Genomic DNA, 22686 nt, shown 5'->3' on the forward strand with positions numbered 1-22686 from the left:
GATAGCAAAACAAAAAACAAAACAAAAAAACAACAACAACAACAAACAAAACAAACAAAAACAAACAAACAAATTTCAGCGTGCAGCTCGCAAAACTAACAGAGCTCGCCATGTTTGTGGAAATTGCAGTAACTCTCTGCAGCTGAATTGATAACGCTGATATGTATGGTTTTCAAACATTTTATAAACCACAAGTTGCGAAATAGAAAAAACATCCACCCTAAAAGCTTAACTACTTGAGTGCTAAATTAGTGTCAAGTAACTTGTAAATAGGTGTTAAACACCCGCAAACGATTACTTATCGACAAATGCGTACAAATAAACGGATGTTTTCAGGAATTGTCGTCTTTTTGTCAGAGAAAAAGATTAAGGTGATAAAACGTCAGTAAGCTAAAGTGTCTCTTTTCATCTTCTAAGTGTTTAGCATTCATCGTACTGATTTCCACACATATCGCAGACATTGACGCATTAATCCTTCCTGGACACTTGTAATTCTATTAACTACTTTTATATTATGTTTCAAGTGTGCTCAAGTTCCGAGGGTAAGGAAGGCGAATAACGACGTCATATAATATTGCTTTTAATTTGTAGATCCTCTGATCTCTTTCTTTCTAATACTAAAAATGACCTCAATTTCGTTCGGCTCAAATATTTGTATCCAAGTCTCCTCGAAAATCTTGGGTCTACAGTTTAGTTGTTCGGATATGAAAAAATATCCCATTTATCAAATCATTGCTGGCATGCAATAAAAAAACTTTACTCTTTCTCACTACCGCCGCAGGGCGGATCAATATTTGTTGAGGACCCTCTGTCTTTTTTTACCGTCAAAAGTTAATCTAATCTAATCTCAAGTATTATCTTATTTTGTGACAGAAACTACTTCAACCATAAAAAAGACATTTTTTAGAACCCTGAATCGATCTCTTGGTTGATCTAAGTCAGGGGAGGGCTAACTCACAGTTCAAACCCTGAAACAACCTCTGGGCTGATCTAAGTCAGGGCACAGCTAACTCACAGATCATACTTTGAAACAACCTTTTGGCTGATCTAAGTCAGGGCACGGCTAACTCACAGATCAAACCCTGAAACAACCTCTGGGCTGATCTAAGTCAGGGCACGGCTAACTCACAGATCAAACCCTGAAACAACCTCTGGACTGATCTAAGTCAGGGCACGGCTAACTCACAGATTGAACCCTGAAACAACCTCTGGACTGATCTAAGTCAGGGCACGGCTAACTCACAGATCAAACCCTGAAACAACCTCTGGACTGATCTAAGTCAGGGCACGGCTAACTCACAGATCAAACCCTGAAACAACCTCTGGACTGATCTAAGTCAGGGCACGGCTAACTCACAGATTGAACCCTGAAACAACCTCTGGACTGATCTAAGTCAGGGCACGGCTAACTCACAGATCAAACCCTGAAACAACCTCTGGACTGATCTAAGTCAGGGCACGGCTAACTCACTGATCAAACCCTGAAACAAACTCTGGGCTGGTCTAAGCATGGATGGCATGGCTACCTTAAGGATTGAATCATGAAACAATCTCTGGGCTGATCTAAGTCAGGGCATGGCTAACTTACATGTAGTTTGTATAAAACATCTGTGCTTGTCTTAAAAATTTCAGAACGATTTCCAGGGTCGCAGTTACTAAAGCTACGGACACATGATGCAGCATTGCGCTTAATGTTGCATGCACGCAATCGATGTTGCGAGCCATGGTACACGACGCAATTTGTTGCACGCAACGTTGCTGAAGTAGAAAACTATCCTACTTCAGCAACATTGCCTGCAATGCTGCACTCTGTGTCTGCGCTTATTAAGGCCTTGGCCACATAGAGCTCTTACCTATAGCATTTAACTAGCTTTATTCTTATCATTTTTCATTTAGCCACTTAATCTCGCATAAAATATTCGTCTTTTCCGCCTTATTTTCCGGGGCTTTGATAAAGTGCTTCTTTTACTACCCATAAATAGCTTACAAGTGTCAGTAACTGCGGGCAGTTTTAGCCGCAAGGGTCATTGATCATCCCTTTTTCGTGATTATCGTGTTTGTGATATTTCATTAGTTGTGTCGATTTCTTCCTGTTTTTACTTGTTTACCCAGATATTTTATCTAGTTCGACTGCCTTCTTTTATCGAAACAATTGAAATACGAAGATACAATATTAATATATGATATGGACCACAGAATGGCCGAGATATGTTAGAGGGAAGTGGATATGCAAACACTGTGTGGTATTTTGTAACTTATGAAGATCAAATTATTAATCAGGTCTAGAAATCGAGCCTATTCTAGTTTCAAATTAAAAGATGAATATGGAACGATCCCATTTACTAGATCTAAATAAACTTGAGGTCTCTATCACCAGTACCCGGTTGCACGAAGGAAGAATAGCGCTATATCCAACATAACGGATAAATCTTTATCCAGCACGCAGTGGACAAGTCGAAGCTGTTATCCAATTAATTTATCCACTGAATTAGATGTATCCGTCGGATAGCGCCATCAAACCTTCGTACAACTGGGCCCTGTATGGCCGCGCGTATCAAAGGGGCTTCAAAGAATTCGAAGTTCTTCCATCAAGTGTACACCTTCTAAGGAGATTTGAACGCCGATAAAGATGATATGCGTCTGCATGAAGCTTGTTTTAGTCATTTTATACTTATATTAACTTTGCAGCCCTTGATGGCGCTTTAGACTTACATCTTATCAGATAGCTGGGGTGAATACAGACAGACCTGTCGTAATAGACCGATCCCGGCTATTCTTGAGTGTCCACTCAAACAATAGGTAGTTTTCCCGATGGAATACAGAATGTCCGAACAACAAACTCGATTTTTTATCTAATAGTTAGTTATCATGTAATTTACTATTCTTAGCAATCGGTGTCTGTTCCAAGCTGTACATCAAAAACACATCTTAGCTTGTCCGAGTAACTAGGAAAGTAGAACGATGAATCAGTGCGGGAACGGTCCATTGCAATCTCTACTCAGTTTTAAATGCGTTTCTCCGGCACAGAAAGCTTAGAACTGCTAAATGCGAAGAAGACACTTTTCAATTATTGGCTAACACACACAAATACAGAGCATGTAAACACAACTATTTTTTGAGATCAAGGCTCGTTATTTCGAAGATAGAATCGTAAACAGTATTGCAAGGTCAGAAAAAAGACAAAATATTGCTCAGTTGGTGAGTATATATGTGCAGCCAGCAAAACGAGAAAGTTTGTTATTTGATTCAGTTACATCACACATTTCTGCTTAGCTTTGTCTCTCATGATGGCTGTAGCCGCTTAGCTTTATGAAAAAACCCTTGAAAGCATTTTATTCGATATATGGACTAAAAGGGGGTTTATCGAGTGAAGTTCGCAATGTTGGTTTCCATCGATAGCAACTGAATTTCACCTGGAGGAACTATCTAAATACATACTGACCATAGTTTACGACATGTCAAAGCAATTTAAAAGATTAAAGAGTTATGTTATGGAGGCACATCCGTTCGCCAATGACGAATTAGCTGTCAATAAAAAAACTTTCTTTCAAAAATGCATATATGTTATCGGCTTTAAAAAAAATCATTCTGACGAACAAAAATTATGCTTTTCACGTCTACAAAACACCTGTTTTGTTCTCAGTCCCCGAGCAACTAATGCCTCAATTTTCACAGAGTCACCTTATCACGTGGTTATTATTGAGCATGAGAAGCAAGATGGCGTGAAGGCTCTTATCGTGACCCAATAATCCAGTTTCGAGTTATCTTTTTGCTCAGATTCCTCAAATATTAGACCAATTCATTCAATTGCAAGGCATCGGAATTATAAATCAACTTGTATTGTTACGTAGTACGTACATTCATTGTACATTACAATGCCGGTACCTTAATAAAAGAAAGGAACAAATGTGCACACCATCGAGGTAAAAGCTGAACAAAGGCGTACTCGAAATGGGAGTATAGATGCAAGAAGATTCAGAAAAACTGTGAGATGTTGGTCAATCTGGGCACCCCTACTTTACCCTTCCCTTCTACACACCAACGTTTCTGATATTTAGCAACATATATATACATCGCGTGATAATGATGAATTCTGGCGATCCAAAGCTGCCTTTTATTACATATACCTCAGGGTATAGACTTATAGATGGAACGTTTGCTTTATGCGATTTCATGTAGTGCATCAGTAATGAGCTTATTTTAAAAGCTTCGAGCGCCGGAGAGATCGACGAAAGATTTAAATAAACCCTCAAGCAGCTCAAGTGGCTTTATTTAGTTAAATATTTTGCCTCTTGGCGACATAACATGTCATTCAAAATTTACAAGGAAATGAACCAGCTTTACCTAAGTGAAAATGATCGGTATTGTCAGTTAGTGCGTTCCATATTGGTGATGTCAATGTACATCCGTATTGAGCTAGTGCACGCAAACCAAACGCAAAGTAAAGCAATCCCAAACCCCACAAATTAAAAAATGAAGCGTGCTGTATTGTGTCGCACAAACACTCACAACACACGCCGCGCATAACTTGGATTAATATCAAAAACCGATACACGAAAATTGATCAGTGTATCTAAACGCTTTAGAACTGAAGATAATAATCTTTAAGCCGGATTAGACATTGATTGTATTTGAAAATGGCTCGTAGATTATCGCAGCAATTTCCGATAAAATGGGTATGAAACTGCGAGACGTGCTCGGCGTTAGTTGTAGTCTCTAAATTCAAAGATAATCCGAAATAATGTTAGCGATAGCATAAGCCGGTTTTTATGATGGCGGCATGTAGTATTAGATGACTGTGTAAAGGATACAGTCAAGCTTTGAAACTCCGGAAATTGTGCGGAGTAGACAGCTCATTTTCGTACGGCTTTTGAAAGAGAATTTACTGAGCTGATTGCGCGCGTAAACAATGAATTAAGATAACATCACTATATAGTAGGATTTATCGAAGTTTTTACTCGAATGTGAAAAAATCGCTTTAAAAAGTAGGCATTGTTTGTGTGTCAGTGTGTTGTGTTGGCATATATTATACTCCGGTCAGTAAAACATTTCTTTATTTGTGGTGTCCAACAGAACTAAAAGAGCTACCATTCAATGCGCGGTGCGATAAATCATTGACTTACCTCACAGACGAAAGTTTTTTCGACTTGACCCTGTCTTGAATAAAGCTCGAGCTAAGGGTGAAAATAGTTCGACAGAGTTTTCCAGCTATTATTTAACTCAGCGAGAACGATAATATACAGCAGTCGTCACGTATGAATCTCTAAGGTACTAACTTCCTCTTGCTAATAGCTGTAGTCTGCAAATGAAAAAAGAACCGTTTGTCAGCTTACTTTAGCTAGCGGCTCATCAATCAATTTTAGTTGATGCCATTTTCAATTTTTTTGTGACGTACAAAGGAGAAAAAAAGTCTTTCAACTGGCAATGATTTAAGTGGTTGAAGTAGCTGTCTGCTACACCTTTTATGTGATAGTTACAAACCAAAAATGGAGGCTGTTTGTATTAAAGCAATATATATCCCAAGGGCTGCAGGCCCGAGGGTAATTAGATCATATTAGACATTTTAGGATGGAATACAGGTGGATACTTTTTCGAGTCTGCTGTATGTTGTCGAGCGCTACCGGGCGTGACAAGAGGTCCACTTGTATATTCCACCCTAAAATTTCTAAAACTGTCTAAAACTTAACATAAGAACAAAAGAAGGTTTAAACAAAAGAAGGTGAGAAATTCGGGATAAAATAACATGCGTACTGGAAAATATTATTAAACTAAAAACTGGCTTATTGAAGCACGAGTTTTTGATCTGGCTTCTCAAACAAATCAATGATGAACGACTTCAAAGAGATAACATTAGTTTTGAACTTTTTCACAAATAATTAATGATCAAACTATGAGGAGAACATCAATAAAATATGAAATCAACCCAAAACTGTCAACGAATTGTTACGCACGAGTTGCAAGGAAACACTTAAGACCCAGTGAATTGTCGTCAAATGTGTTTTAATAACACCAAAACTAAGGTTAGATACAAAAATACAACTAAACTAGACAAAATCTAACCTAGTCTAAACTAAGTTGACTTAATTATTACAAACAGTTCGAAAGCTTGCCTCCAGAGCTCTTAGTTCTTGTTCTTTGTTTATGTTTTTGTTCTTGTTCTTCCTCTTCTTCTTCTTCTGTGTATTACTCTGTTGACCAGCTATTAGAACGGTAGACAACTGATGACTTATACATGAAGGCTTGTACAATTACCAAGGCTAAACTCACAGCTCTGGTTGTTCTCCTTATATACCTAGCTTTTTTCTAAATATAATTATTAAATCATTCCAGAATGTTCTTTGTAAATGTACTAAATCGCAATGACTAAGCATTGAAGCTTCGAATTCTAGAGGATTCTAGACATTTTCTTTAACATAACTCAAGTAGAAGGTTACAGAATGTTCTCGAATGTTCTACTCAGTTCTAATTAACAGCTAAACAACATAATCTATTATTAGCTTAGTTGGTAATGCACTAGAATTTCACGCCAAAGGTTCCCAGTTCGAGTCTCGAGTTTGGTTAATCGGCCCGATAGGAGAAATATATATATATGAAATATATATATATAAAGGGGTTTTTCTAGTGCTGCTTGATCTTTCGGCACCATTTGACACGGTTAATCATACGATTTTGCAGGATAGGATGTTCTCTAGAGTTGGTATAATGGGAAGTGCCCTGAAATGGTTTCACTCTTATTTGACTGACAGGTGTTTTTGTGTCGCTGTTGAGGGTAGCGTTTCGTCCACCCACTCTTTGCATTGCGGTGTTCCGCAAGGGTCTATCCTAGGTCCCATCTTGTTCTTGCTATAGGTGATATTATTAGAGAACATGATATTGACTTTCCATTTGTATGCGGATGACACCCAGTTATACATTTCATTTGAAGCGTCATCTGAAGAAATAAAATCTGTGAAACTCAGAATTGAGTCTTGTGTTAGTGAAATTGATTTGTGGATGACTTCTAATAAGTTAAAACTAAACACTGATAAGACTGAGGTTGTTTTGCTGTCATCGCCCCAGACCACCCATTGTTTCTCTTACGTGTAGTGAACATAACATCTGCTTCTCGGAATCAGTTCGGGATATAGGAATTATCGTTGATAATGAATTCTCCTTAGAGGACCAGATCACTTCCATTTGCAAGTCATGTTTCTTCCACATCAGAAATATTTGAAAAATTGGAAGATTTATTTCTCTTGAAGCTTGTGAAACTCTAGTACATGCTCATTTCTTCACGACTTGACTTTTGCAATTCTTTGTATGGAATACCTAAATACTTAGTGCAAAAACTTCAGCGAGTTCAAAATTCAGCAGCATGTTTAGTGTCCTGTTGTCGTAAACATGATCATATTACTCCTGTTCTCTATAGCTTACACTGGTTGCCTGTGGAATACCGAATCAACTACAAGATACTTCTTCTTACTTTCAAGTCTTTAAATGGTTATGCGCCCTCTTATTTAAAGGAACTTGTAAAACCATATGTCCCAGCTCGTCAGCTTAGATTTCAATTTTCCAATTTTTTTGTCACTCAAGATATTACTTTCAAATCTTCATACCTTCAAATTTTACCCAACCCTGAAACAACCTCTGGGTTGATCTAAGTCAGAGCACGACTAACTCACACAGATCGAACTTTGAAACAACTTCTGGGCGAATCTAATTAAGTCAGGGCACGGCTAACTCACAGGATCGAACTCTGAAACAACCTCTTTACTGATCTAAGCCAGTGCACGGTTAACTCACAGATCGAACCTTGAAAAAACCTCTAGGCCGATCTAAGACGTCAGGGGATGGCTAACAGATCGAATTGAAATTTAGCTGTTTTGGTTTTGAGGAGGCTGAAGGAAAACCGAAAATTAAATTAGAACCGGAAGAAAAACCCTTGGAGGAAAAAAAACACCTTGAAGTAATCAGAGACCCTATGAACTCTACTAACAAATGTGATAAGAGAATATACTGTTTTGGTTTCTAGTATTTGTCTTTTTATAGTTTGAACTGAGTTCGATTTTTCTTGTCGTATAGTTGAACTCTAAGTTCAATTAAGTTTATAGCACACGCGTTGCGTCTCGTCAGTGGTTTCGTGTAGCCTAAGGCATCTGTGGGGATATGCATGTATTAAAATGCTTTTCTACGTTTGAATATGACTATATAGAGAAGGATGTTGAATGACATCCGATGCGAGTGAAAACCGTCTGCGCATGCTCAAAGTCGGTAATCAAATTAGGCCAAGGCGATTTGCCGTCAGCAAGGTTACACTGTTTGGAACCTGTTTTCTTTAACTTATTTAAGTGTTCAAGTGTGGATCCATCTAGTAGTTTGGTGGTTAGTCTCTCCTTGGAGTTGATAAAATTCTAAAGACGACGTTAATTAATGGCTCTAGCTAACATATACCTCCATGAAATCATTCTGGTCGACCCACCATCTTTTTATATTTTTATTTCTATATATTTTCATTTAGTTCAGGTGGGGGATAACCTGACAAGGACAAAATAAAAACGGGCCACTATGTTCCGCTATATTGATTCATATAAAATCCAAAACCGAGCCGAGGCTACCTCCTAGAGCTTCCGTATCATTAGAATTCACTGAGGATCAATATTGAAACTTCCTATAATAGTACTATGCTTTTTATGGTAGCATGTTTTGCTTATCCATCTCCCCTTGTCCTGACTGCATCCAGTTACATTTAGGTCATATACGAAAGTTTGAAACATGGATTATTAGTCATGTACCCTGGGATCCAGAGGTCAGTCAGTCGCTTCTTAAAACGAGCAAACGCTAAACGAGCGACTTCTCGGCTTTTTCATATAGTTCAGCTTCAACTTCCTATTCATAGACGTCCTTTATGTAAAAAGTCCCCATTATGCTTTAAGTGCTGAGTATCGATCTAGGGCCAAACAAGCTAACTATATCATGATATAAAGGAAGCTTTAAAAGGGACAGAAAAGACTTCTTAGGTTTTGCCTAATACTAAGACCTGTTAATGAAAGACTTTAGTTCATTAACTCGAGGGGAAAATAACGGGGGAAAACAGTACATAACAAAACCATAAAAATGCAAGAATCAAGTAAACAGTTCCGCCATAGACCAACAAACGCACAAAAAATACTATTAACTAATTGCCAATTAAATCTTAAATCATGTCTTGAAAAGAATTATGACGGATCCTAGCCTGACCTAGCTATATCATCGCACAGAATTGCCCATCAACTCTGGTCATTTCCAAATGAGGGATATTATGTGAAGAATGGGGAAGCATTTTTTAAAGCAAATTCGCGGGCATTATCTCCAAATTAGGTACCAGTCTCCACTCGTACAGCTTCTCGAACTCGTAACAAAATATATGCCGAGTTCGTGAGCAAATATGTCCGTTTTAAAGCGAGATCTGGAGACGAAATTATGGATATTGAGCAATATAGAGGCCAGGTTTCTATAACTATACAAATGGCGGTAGAAGGACGAATTCTTATATCAAAAAAAGCACTGGAAAGTCGTCATTTTGGACTGTTTTGCTTTGTTGGGTCAAAGTTAAAACTCCTGAAAAATCGCTACTTGCTTTCAGCTTCAAAGAGAGCGGAATTTTGGAAGCAATTAAGCAATGGTTGGGCAACCAATTTAAGTTGTTACTTTGAATGATTTTCTTCACGACGAACAGCAGGACCCGAACGAAGTGCTGGAATGATAAATTTCCATACATATAAACACTACGAAACCTGAAATTATCCCACAAAAAATCGCATGTTGGCAAATTGAATCACCAAAATAAATGGCAGGATTATATTGTGTGGTTGTCATTCTTTAATATTCCTAAGTTACTTTTCTTACAATAGAGAGTTTTAGATTGACATTTTTTTCTCCCCGCAAACGGCAAACGTGACAACGTTTTCATAGTTTTCCTGTATTTTACTTTACCTTTTGCAAACCTTCTCACCAAGCGCAAAAACTCTTTTGTTTTTCTACTACTTGGACTTTTTTGCGATTCTTTTTCAGTAATTTAAAATGATTTTTTTACTGGTCAACTGACGTTTCACGTTTGCCGTGAACGTAAATCTAAAACTCTCTATTAACTTTCGATTTTCTTCACGAAGCGCTTAAACTTTCAATATTATGACTTTGCCTTATAAATATAAATGGCCGTGAGAGGAAAATTGATATTCGGAAACTGGAATCTAGTAATTTATTCTCTAATTTCCCGGATTTGTCACTCAATTCTGTGCGATGTCATAGGTTTATTTCTTCTAAAACGGTTTCGTGTTACATGTTTTAATACTCGAGGAAACAACTGCCAATCAAAGACCACGTAACCTAACCGTATTGTTTTATGAAGGAAGGATGTCAATCGTACCTTGACTTTCCTTTCATCAACCCAAACGTTTTTCAGGGTTCGATATTAATATTGGATGTTCCTCCTCACGTACTCAAAATAATATTCTATTCCAGTTTAAAAGAAAATTCGGCGTCAAAATATTATGACCTAAATCGCAGTGTACAAAAGGTTTGATGAACTGCTAATTAAAGCAAAATTATTATAATTAGTCACGCGCAGAAATAAATTATGCACGTTTTTTAATACAGTAGTCAACCATGCAGCTGTTTCCACAGTTCCCGTATATTTCAAACGTTCAACAGCTTTGAATGACTGAGAAAGTGCATTATAACCATTGATATGATGCGTCGATAAAATCAAGCTGTAAAACCTTGGATATTTCGGTTACTGCATCTTATAGTACACTCAACAAAATTACTCGACTCTGATTGGTCGATAGGAGTACAATTATAGCGTTAATTGTACTCTGTAGGAGTACCGAATTAAGTCGCTATGGCAACACGGCCAAAACAATGTCAAAACAATTATTTTCTATTATATTGTACTTAGAAAACATAAATAAAATTTTAAAGCTGTAAGAACTAATCTTTTTTATGCATTTCAGTTGCGTGATGGACTGAAAATCGGCCGCTAAATAGACAAACATGAACGGCGTCGCTTCGCATTTTTTACTGAAATTTTGTTGAGTGAACTATAAACAAAAAATCGCACGATCTTCTCGTACAATTTGGAAATTAATAGACACTCGTTATGTTTTGAAAGTTCTTTAATTGCACTCGCCTAAAGGCTCGTGCAATTACAAGAACTTTCAAAACATTACTCGTGTCTATTAATGTCCAAATTGTACTCGAGATCGTGCGATTTCCTATACTAACACCTAACAATCCATTCACAATTTCTTTATTACCCCTCCCTTCCATTCCCCCCCTCTTATCCTAGTTCCTGGAGCTCGATGTTCCGTGCGCGGCGACTCAATAGTTCTGTCAGCAATATACAGCTAAAAGCTTTCCGTTTCACAGCTTACGGTCATTCCATATCAGTGCCGTAGTTTACTTGGCCAACTTGCACATTTCGATAAAACTAAGACTAGAATATTTTAATTTCTTTTCTTTTCTCAAAGAGCCGCTTGTACGTGTTACACAACACTTAAATCAATGTAAAACTCATTTTAAAAATTGCATGAAGAAAAAAAAAAAACGTTCATTTACAGCAATAGTCATGATATTGAAGCTGACTGCAATTATAAAGATAGCGTACCAACATCATACTTTATATCGTGTTGCTTGCACCGAAGCTAGACCATTATTATTTTTCCAGAAATGCTCAATCAGTGGAAAGGTAAAAAAAATCGTGACGACAGAGTTTAGACCTGAGATAAGACTGAGAATTCCAGAACCGGTTTTTGAAAGTTCCTCTTTCGAATATAAGCAGTGTTAAGTTTCTTCCTATTAGACGCACTATAAACGAGTATATCAAGTAATATTCAATATTTAGCATAAACCTACTACCATACTATCACGAATCCTGCAATGTGATTGGCTAACGTACTCACTATCTAACCTGTGATTATAGTAGCGAAAAATAAACAAGTGCATCGGTCAAGTTTCGTCGAAATCTCTGCTTGTTCTCTAAAAAATCTTTTGTAGAAAAGACAAGACTGTATCAAGGAAAGGAATGGAGGTTTTGAACGGTACAGATAAGTAAAAACTTATGGCAATGGCAATTTTAATACGAAAAAGCGGCCGTCAGATTTCACTGAGATTTTCATGTGCAAACTTACGAGGGACGAACAACTGACTATCTATTGGACTCATAGAAAATTAAACTCGACCTTGTAGTCTAATGGTTTAATAGAACACGGTGAAGAGCTAGAACAAACAGACGATGACAATCAATAATAAAAAATTAAGAATTTGGTATACACTTCACGACAACATCTCGGATATGCACATTAAGATTTTCTAGTTAATCGAAATCCAAATTGTTCACAATTTGACAGCAGATGTTCGACTTGGTAGAAGTGGGCAATTATGCCTTTTAAAGAATGTCATGATTAACTGTCAAACTGAATCTATGAGAAGTATATTAAATAATTAACTGATCTTAAATAGTGTTAGAGTGGAGGAGAAACTTCTGGATAAATTGGTTCTAAGTCTCTTATGCAAATAAAAAGTTTAGTTCTTTGAATGTCACCTGCTTGACCAAAATTCTCACATTTAAGGACAATCGATTCCTCGATTGGCGCTTACCCGTCGTTGTGCTTTTTGTTTCTCTTTCAGTGTAGCACGTTTATTGCATAACATATTTTTCTACTAACAATAAATCCTATATCATTCGAATTCCCATGTGCAGCCATAATAAATATACAATATTATTAAAATATTTTGAAGAATAAAACGATATGTAATGTAAGTCTTTCTAAAACTAACAAATGAACGTTAATTCGGTTAGCAATACATGTGCATGCAATATGACACTGACTTTCCGATCGACATGGATGAAATATGAAACGAAATATGGGAAAAGAGTTCTCTTAGTGTGACGCTCAACTCGAGCGGAATGGTTTTGTGTCTTTGCCCGCCGTTTGATATCTCGGGGGTTTTTGTTTTCTTTTAGGATATCTGCTTAAGCTTTTCTCCATCGAAGACTATGCTTTGATGTGTAACAGAGTTAACAGTTTCAGTTCACCTCGGTGATGACCTTACTTATGATAAATAAATCCCTATCAAATATCATTTCGTTTACTCAAAAAAAAAAAAAATCATAACCAAATGATCTCTACTTATACTTATAGTTCATATTCCTTAAACTTGCTACAAACCTGAGCAATGGATGATGAAAAGTCAGTGGAACAAGTTCAACAGGAACGAGAACTGACTGAACACAGTGAAGGAGGAGCGCGAATAGGAATTAAGTATAAAGTGATCATGAAAAGTTGGTTCAACTAAGTGTCATTAAGGTCGAGTCTGCGCATTAGGGCGAACAGATGGCCTGGAACCCTTGATGTAGGCTGGTGAGTGGTCACATAAGATATCATGGACCAAGAACAACTTTAACCATTAAGATATTGCACTTAATGAGAACATGTATTTGCTTTGGAAACTACTCATTATAATATAGCTTGTACTCTCATCGTATCTATATGATTTAATTATTTTGATCAACTAGTTATGATAATCCGTTTGATCGACAGAGCAGAAAAACGACAAGGCTGCTACTTTCGCAGTTTTTTTCTTTATCTCTCATTCATGCTAAAAAACGTTTAGTGTTTCATTCGTGTCTCTTGTGCTCTAAACTTTTCACACAATTCTGTTAAATTTTTTGTGCTGATCAAAATATCATCTCTCCCAACGTTCAGGGCGTTATATCTCAAATATATTAAATCTAAAATTTTCCCAAATTTTGGTATTTTGTTAATCAGCCCCAAAAGAGCCTGTTTATGAAATATAAAGCTTATTAACGGATAAACGTCGAAAGTAGAACCCGTTTTTCTGCCCTGTCCACTTGATCAGTTAAATCGAATACTATATATATTACATAACCTAGGTGGCTGTTGACTCGAAAGTTTAAACTTCTTCAACAGCCATACACACCTCATGTTATTTTCCTACTACATGTATTCTCTGTATCTTCGTATACTTTATATCTTTATCCTACAATTCTTTAAAAAATTTATACTTTTTGTTTATTTGTGTGTAAATAAATTTGAACTTAAACTTGAACTCAGGTTCCAGTTGGCGTCCAAAACAAGATTAATCAAAGTAAAAAACACATATAAAGATAAGTGCCACTAAAATGACTAATAGTTATTTGTGGGAAGATATGGATATGATAGCAAAACATTGTATGAACAGTGAGACAAGCAAAGGTAAACAGAGTCGAAATTCACGCTCGGCGGTGTCAATAAATGGACTGTAGTAAAGAGTGATAGATAAAGAGGAAAGTAAAAAATAAAATTACCAAAAACGAAAGAAAAGAAGCAAAACCTGAAAGATAAGAACGAGAGAAAGGATGCAGAAAAAAATAAATCTAAATCACATGGGTAAAAAAGATCTTAAAAACCGAACTGAAAATTAAAACCGTAAAAGAAAACAGTCTGATATGTTTGTATGGTGTACAAATGTTTACAAATATGAAAGTCAAAGAATATTCAGTACAAAAGAAAGCACGAAAATAGCCAAGATCATCCCGTAAAGCATGTACTTCTAAATATTAATGCATGAAATGATCAGATAAGGCGGACTAATAGGAAGCATACTACATTGGTCTCATTTAGCAAATCATGGCAATCAGACTTAATTTATATATGAGCAAAATTATGTCTTTATATTAACGACCATGGCTAGAAAATTAAAAATCAACATTAAGTGCCTTATCAGTGGCAGCCAAGAGACATAAATATATGCCCCCTTGAATACAGTTGAAGTCGGTTGTACATTAAATGGTTTGTTATTGCACGTACAATGTTAATTATTTTTTCTGGTAAAAATTCCTGAGTAATCCGACTTAGAGGCTCGTTATTACAATACTTATCACTCCTGATTAACTGACGGGCTAAGGACACACAAATTAAGAGAAGTTATAGCAAGTTTTAAGAGAAAATTCTTTTCGTATTCAAGCAGTGAACGCCAAAAACTATTTTCTTGAAGAAAGGCTGTTGTACAAGGCTAAAATCTTGTTATTTAGGAAGTTTAACTTGTTTGGAAGTGGAGATGAAAGTGGAATCAAAGTGTTAACTCAGAGCAAATATTTGAATCGAAAATGAGGTTTAGGCCTTCATTTGCTTATCAAAACATCTTGGTGCAATTGAAAATACCGCTTCAAACAGGCATTTTATCATAGTACATCAGTTTCTAACTGAAGTCGAGTTTTGAAGTGAAGCAGAAACTCTAGGAGAAGATGAGACTCCATCGACGAATGTGCAATGACACTGCAGAGACAAATAGTTTTGGCGTGTTAAATTATAGGAACAAATAATAAAGACTGAAAAAATAATAGGATGGTAATTCGGAGTTTAAGATTCTCTTTTACGATGGCAAACGTGAAACTTCAGTTTGCCAGTAAAAGATGCTTTAAAACTCTAGTGAAAAGGAATCGCAAAATTCCCCAAGTGGTAGATAAATTAAAGAATTTTGCTTTTGGTGAGAAGGCTTGCAAAAAAAAAAAAAAAAAAAGGAAAACGATGATAAAAGTGGTCATGTCTTCCGTTTGCTTTGAAAGGACGAAGAACTAGAAAGTCTGTCTAACATGAATGATAAAACGGGAGACAAAGTAGATGTGAAGATATAAGTAGTGCACACATTAATTTGCACTATTTGCACTCTTTAGTATTATTTAGTTTTAATAAGTATTGTTTTTTTTTATTAACACTAATAACAAAAAACTGATTTCAATCTTTTTTGACATGATTACTTTAATTTTGAGGATTTTATACACAAACCTACTAAAAACCTATCGCCTGTTATAAACCCTTAGCCAAAATAGTTACTGCAAATTCAAATGAGTGAAAAGCATTATGATCTAGTTTTTTTCAAATGTCCGAAAAAAGCACACAAAAATATAAAAAAACTTTTGACAAAGTTTGAAAAGTCGATTTTAAATACGCCGGTAAGTATACCTCATAAGCACTTGTTTTAGAAGAAGAAAAAATGTGCGGAGCGAGCGTAGGATGAATAAATGATCTAATTTGCCAATTTCCCCTCGAAAATGACCTCGTACAGACATCGTTTTTCGTTTTGGAATCGAAACCAGAATTAATTTGGGCGGTCAAGACATTACAGGCAACTCCACACCTGCACCATGAAAAAAAAAAATGCTGTTTTTAAAAGATACGTGGTGTATCCTTCCAAGGAATAGTTTTGTTTTCTTTGATGTTGAGTAAAACTTTTTCTTATGAGCCGAAAACGTGGAACTAGGAAATATTGAGCTACTAACAAAATGTTCGCTGATTGGCTGATTCGATCGGGCTGAAAGAAGCGAAACTACCCTGGCTGTGACGGTGATTCAAAGAATTGTTTTTTCAATTTGTTCCTTATTAGTCGGCAGTCACGTTTTAAAAGTTCATTTAAAATTAATATAGCTTTAATTTTTTTTAATAAAAAAATAAAGAACAGAGAAGAGTGAAGTCATTAAGCCCGTTCAAAAGATTTTAGACTAATACACTTTAGATAGACCCTGATTTCATTGGTTTCTTTTGTGTCTATTTGACTATTACACGTTGACTAGTATTTTTTATTTCACAGGGTTTTTTTTCCTTAGTTTTTTTTTTTAGGTTTCTTTTTTAAGTTTAAAAATACCCTCACTCTATTAGAGGTAATAGCAGCATGATACGCAATGTTAATTTGTTCATCAGACATTCATACGTGTTAGTCTCCGCAACAACCAATTCGTTGATTTTATATCTCATCGACCCTTTCTCTGTATGTCCCTTACAGGTAAGGGCATGAATATGAGTATTGTATCAAAATGTTGGATATTATATTCATCCAAGTATTCTAGACAAGGTGGTAAATAAATTCGGCAAAGACTTTTATCTCTGTTTGCGTACGCAAAGTTTTAAAAATATAGCCTCTTCGAGGAAAATTGAGACTTAACCCAATCCAAACAAGGTGTGGTAAATAAATTCGACAATGACTTTTATCTTTGTTTGCATACGTAAATTAAAAAATATATAGCCTCTTCGAGGAAAACTGAGACTTAAAACAGAAAAAAAACTCTTTGAATTAAGGGAGAGACCTAACGAACTATACTCACATGTAATCGAGAACAGGTCCCTGATACCAGAGGTGGCAGAGAGGCCAGTGCAGTACCGCTACTCAATCCTTGATTTTTTCAAGAGAATATCTACTGGGAAGGAGCCCCCGTGAATGTTAATGAAACTATTTTTAACAACATTCAGATTCCCGATTTTATAACATCAATGCTTTGGAGTTTTTTTAATTCTGATTTTCACTCTCAAAAGCATGCATGGCAAATCGTAGCTGAAGTCAGAATACAGGACTAGCGCAACATTATGGGTCATTTGTAAAGAAATGACGTGGCAAAAACTATTGTCGGAAAGTCGCACAACCTTGTAAGTACTTTTTTCCCCCAGGAAAGTTGAATCTTGTATTGAGTGTCTTTTCATTTCTAGGGTACTTATGTATCAGATACTGGAATGATAAAAGGGTAAATAATACACCGTGAAAAGATGAAAAAACTTACTGACGTTTCGGACGCTAGTGTAGACTTTTCGCTGCTCTCGCAAACGTTGTTATACTTGTCCTCAAATAGCCTCTCACACTTCTGTTGTCGGTCCTAAATCTCACTGTTAAAATGACTGACCACTTTGTTTGTACCACTTCTAATGTTGTATATTGTATAAAATGCACCCGCTGTAATCTTTTGTATGTGGGCGAGACTGGCCGCCGTCTTGGTGATCGCATTTGCAATCATCTTTATGATATCCACAACAACAATCCCACCAAACCAGTTTCCCGCCATTTTAATCTAGCTAACCATTCTCTTTCTGACTTCATTGCTTTCGGTCTTTCTTTGATTATCGGCAACAATGATTGTCGCAAGACCAAAGAAATGCGGCTTATTCACCTATTGGGCACTCTTAGTCCCAACACGTGGATGCGTACAAATAAATTGTCAATTAATATTTAAAAAACCCTATTATATCGTATTTAGGTCTAGACAAAAACAGATGAATCAAAATATAAAAATTTAATATAACGGTCAACAATTAGACTGTAAAAAGTCATTGAAATTTCTTGGCGTATATATTGATCAGTATTTGGCATGGAAATGTCGTATTGATCACATATGCACAAAAATCTCTAGATCTGTTGGTGTCTTATAAAACTCGGTTTATCTTAACTTTTAAAGCCAAGTTATCTTTATATTGTTCTCTTATTTATCCATACTTGTATTATTGCAACATAATCTGGTCTAGCACCTATACACATCAACTCTGAATAGGGTTCTGTTACTCCAAAAACGAGTAGTACGTATAATAGCAAATGCAGAATATTGTAGTCATACTAAACCCTTATTGCATCATTATGAAATTTTAGATATATTTGATTTGAATAGAGTACAAACACTATAACTGTGTAACATAAATACCACTAAACACTGCTAAATTATGCTAATCCTATTGTTTTCTATTGTTTAATTAGCACTATTTACTACTAAATAGTGCAAAATGTTGCACACTTTTAGTGTTAGTACTCTACCTTTTGCATTGCCAACTTTATGGTATTTGTATCACAACAATCTTCTCCCTTCTTGTTTCATTAACCTATTTTCCACCAGTTCACAATTTCACCATTACAATACCAGAATATCTAAGAACTATAGATCACACCCATGTCGAACAAATATAAAAACATTCGCAGTCTTATATATATATAAGACGGTATAACGTACCAAAAATATGGAATAATCTTCCTCCTTGCATTACTGATAGTAAAAAAAACAAATGACTTTAAAGAAAAACTCTTTCTTCATATATTACAAAATTTGTAATAAAACAATAAAATTAATATAAATAATGATATTGTACCGCTTTCATAAGTGAAAGATGTAATTTGTAATTGATATTTTTGTTAGACATTTAATAGAGTAATAGAGTAGTGCAGGGACGGATCCAGGAATTTGTTCATGGAGGGGTGCAGCGCACATAGTTAACCCACGGAGGGGTACACCCCTTAGAATCAAAGGGAAAAAATATTATTTTGTATTGGTTAAATCTTTGAAATAGGGGCAAAAAGTCGAGCCAGGGAGGGGTGCACACCCCTTGCACCCCTCCCCTGGATCCTCAACTGTAGTGAATAGTTAACAATAATGTTGTAAATTTCGCCTCCAAGCCTTTCTTAGAAATTGTAATTAGTTAGGTTACTAGCCAATTCTTTTGTCTTTTGATTTTTTTTTTTTTTTTTTTCTTTTTTCGTTTCCTTGCCCACCTTGTTCTCATCTTTTGTTTTATTGTCATTATATAAACACTCCTTTCTACAACCTCTTTCTCTTTTACTCCGACGAAGGACTAGCGCCCGAAACGTCAGTGAAGTTTTTTCATCTTTTCACAGTGTAAAATTTACCCTTTTATCATTACTGTTTCATTAGAAACACCGACGCAGCTCACTCTAGTTTTTAGCTAGTTATCTCTTCCTATCGGATACTGGGTGGTTTCCTCGTAGTCTTATACATCATTATACTAGTACTTTTCTTATGATATCACAAAGAAACTCCTAACATCAAAATGATATTAAAGGGGACAATGGTAGTCTTAGTGAGTTTGAAGTAAGAACACTAGCCTTCGCACGTATACCAGAGGTGTATTCAATCTGTTAAGAGGTCTGTCTGAGATCGATAGGTTCGATAGACGCACCGCAAACATATCTAAAAGATTGTTTCCAATCTCAGACATGATTTAGCTCTTCATTAGAGAAAGGATACATTATAAGAAAAGACGCGTGGCTTAAAAATAGGAAATCATAAAGACCAAATGGACTTTTGGGTTTATAAAATAAAGCTTATAAGTTTTTCCGTGCTCTATTCAGCGCGCGCCGGAAGTATCAGAAGCAAGATAAATATATAGTCACCAGTAAAAGCTTAAATCCGGGAGAGCTTTTACTTCTTAAGAATCTAAGTAGTGCTTTTGGCTCTTCGTATGTATTTACTGAGCAAAGCGAAGCTACAAAGACAAAAATATATACACCTACTTGCAAAAACGTTGTCAAACGATATTAGAACATTAGTACTTTAGCGAGAAAGGAATCAATTAAAGACAAAAGAAAAAGTTCAGCTTCAGTGATCTTCTTTTGTTTTTTTTTAATGTAATTCCTATCCCACTAAATCACTAATGTTATATTTTCGTATGTCAACGTTCTTGCAAGTAGGTGTATCTGTATTTCTAAAAGCTTATTTTATTGTATATTACTATCACGAATCATGATTGCGCAAATAAATGATACGCTATGATGTTGCGGTGAAATGAAAGAACTTGATCTACAAAAAGGAGAAAAGGAGATAGACCTATTGCCACAATGACGGCCGTAAATTCAAGTGCATTAGAACTTTACTATTTTACAATTTTTTCAAAGCAATTTCAGTTTATTTGCATGAGCTCAGCCATGCAAACGATTGTAAATTTGTCAATTTTCAACTTAAACGTTTGTTTTTCACAAGAAATCATATGTTAATTCGATTGATCTTAAACTACTGTACACTTGTAATTTCTTTATCACTTGATAATGGAGTCATGATGACATCGAAACGTCGTGAAGTAAAAACTATATATTTCCTATGTCCTTTTTACACTATATATGCTTGTAAATTTGCCAATGAGTTATATAACTAATTTTACCTTCAAATGCAGTATATAAAGGTTCTTTTCCTGTTTCTCGCAGTCGGCCTCTCTGTTGCTTTGTTGGTTGTGCACCAGAAAGTCTAATTCAGTTACTAACTCTTATTGAAGTGCACGTTAACACTTTGACGTCTTCACATGGAGTTCCGGCCCTCAGTTAGATTGAAATGTTTGATTGGTTTACGTGACTCCGTCATTGAATAAACCACATTTAAATTTCTTCTTCAAGTAATGAGCCCCCATCCCCATTCCCCCTTTTATTATGTTTTTCCTCATCTCCACAGTATTTCTAGACCCCCTGAGAACTATTAAGGCGATGGAGATGAATAGCTGGTTAATACGGTATAAAATAAAACCGGTTTAAGCCATCATGTCCTACTTATTCGTGTCCTCATCAAGTAAAAACCAATTTAAAAGAGCAACCGAGGCAAGCGCATGCGCACTCTGATCATCACCCACCAAACGATGCATCGAGTACACCTATTTCAAAAAACGTTGGTTGTCGGCCGAAGATCTGAAATGTGAAATTTGAGACCGAGCAAAAAGCTGTAAAAATGTAATACGCTCACAGTCGAACTACCGTAGTTTGCTTTTAGATTGGAATATGAAGAATGACCTTTCGTATTTTGGCCAGAAAGCGTACTAAAATCCCGTTTAGTTTCAGATCGCCCATTTGAGATCTCCCGACCGACAATGGTTTTGGAAATTTTGTAACTGTTTTACTGAACAGGAAAAGTTAAAAATCAACCAATAAAACTCAAAACGCCAGACTAAAAAAGGGTCAGCTCCAAATGGCTACTCAAAAAGCCCAAGGCCCCTATATCACTATGGAAGTCAGTTCTTAACTTCTAGTTTCTTCCACCAACGCAGAAAGAAACCACTTAATTTTTCTTGAGAGCACGTCAAAGCGACGTCGCACGTATAGGATTTTCGGCCCCGTCCTACTGAATGCAGACTATACGCATCATCGTTCTATGAGTGTATAATAGTGGGACGTGTCATAAGAAGTTATTCTAAAAAAACACATCCTTTTAGACTTGAGTTCAATGATTTCTAAAGCGAAAAGCTGATAAGCCAAATGCATCATAACAGGTATTTTAAACGAAGGCTGGATTACACGAACCATTCGACTGAGCTCATTCATAAAAGGAAAATATTTATAAGAAAATCTCAGAGATACTTAATTTTAGAATAAAGCTCGACCCTTGTCTATACGTATATATACTTATAGGATCGTGTTTGTTTTTGCTTTTCTCAAGTGAGCTATAAATGTAAAAGTGAAAATAAAAGGTGATACTACATTTTAGAATAAAGCTCGGTCCTTGTCTGCATGTATATACTTATCGGATCGTGTTTGTTTTTGCTTTTCTCAAGTGAACTATAAATGTAAAAGTGAAAATAAAAGGAATTTATTGAACTTGAAACTTAGCAGCCCGGAAAAATGGGACGTGCGACACTAAAACCGCCTGGTGTAGAGTTCACTACTTGTGTGCAAAGCGTTCGAAGGTGCGTCCTTTACCACCTCCTTATAACGGATATTTAGAGATAAGTCTACACAGACTAATAGAGAAAAGTCTATTTTTGTTTGATTTACATTTTAATCACCACAGAACATCGCAATCGTAAATTATCTGGGGTTTTTTTGTCTTGACCATGTAAAGATCCTGTCTTGAATTGATATTTGGAGTTTTTAAGAAACTACCAAATATTTGCTTGTACTCTTATTAACTTGTTTTAATTGTCGTCTTGCTCTTGTCTTTCTAAGGTATTGTACTACCTACGCCCCACCCGCGTCGTTTTTTTTTTTTTTTTTTTTTTTTTCCTTGCTTCGAGGGCAATGAAAAATATATTGTTTTGACACTAAAAACAATAGATGGTAATCGAAAAACTTGATTCCTTTTCGCCTAGTTTTTCGTTCATTTTTGTGTACCTCAAAAAAGCTCTTAATATTTCTTTATGCTATTCA

The 22686-nt window shown here is 36.0% G+C and overlaps 1 protein-coding gene across 3 annotated transcripts in view; it reads right to left on the bottom strand.

The window, feature by feature from the left end:
* The window catches only part of LOC116300690 (neuromedin-K receptor), a 52050-nt gene that overhangs the window by 21513 nt on the left and 7851 nt on the right, over positions 1-22686 (bottom strand). Inside the window, exons 1-2 of one of the 3 annotated variants that reach the window (XM_031709603.2) lie at positions 20721-20807; positions 5124-5299 (exon numbers count right to left, since the gene is read on the bottom strand). The gene's annotated coding sequence lies outside the window, so the exon portion shown is untranslated. Of the gene's footprint in view, positions 1-5123; positions 5300-13187; positions 13262-20720; positions 20808-22686 lie in introns of those variants that run through there. The other 2 variants (XM_031709601.2, XM_031709602.2) reach the window with 2 other exon arrangements.

Source organism: Actinia tenebrosa, unplaced genomic scaffold (assembly GCF_029948245.1).
Source record: "Actinia tenebrosa isolate PJP-AT-01 unplaced genomic scaffold, QUT_ActTen_1.0 PGA_scaffold3__52_contigs__length_22856419, whole genome shotgun sequence".
In the NCBI taxonomy this organism is placed as follows: Eukaryota; Metazoa; Cnidaria; class Anthozoa; order Actiniaria; family Actiniidae; genus Actinia; species Actinia tenebrosa.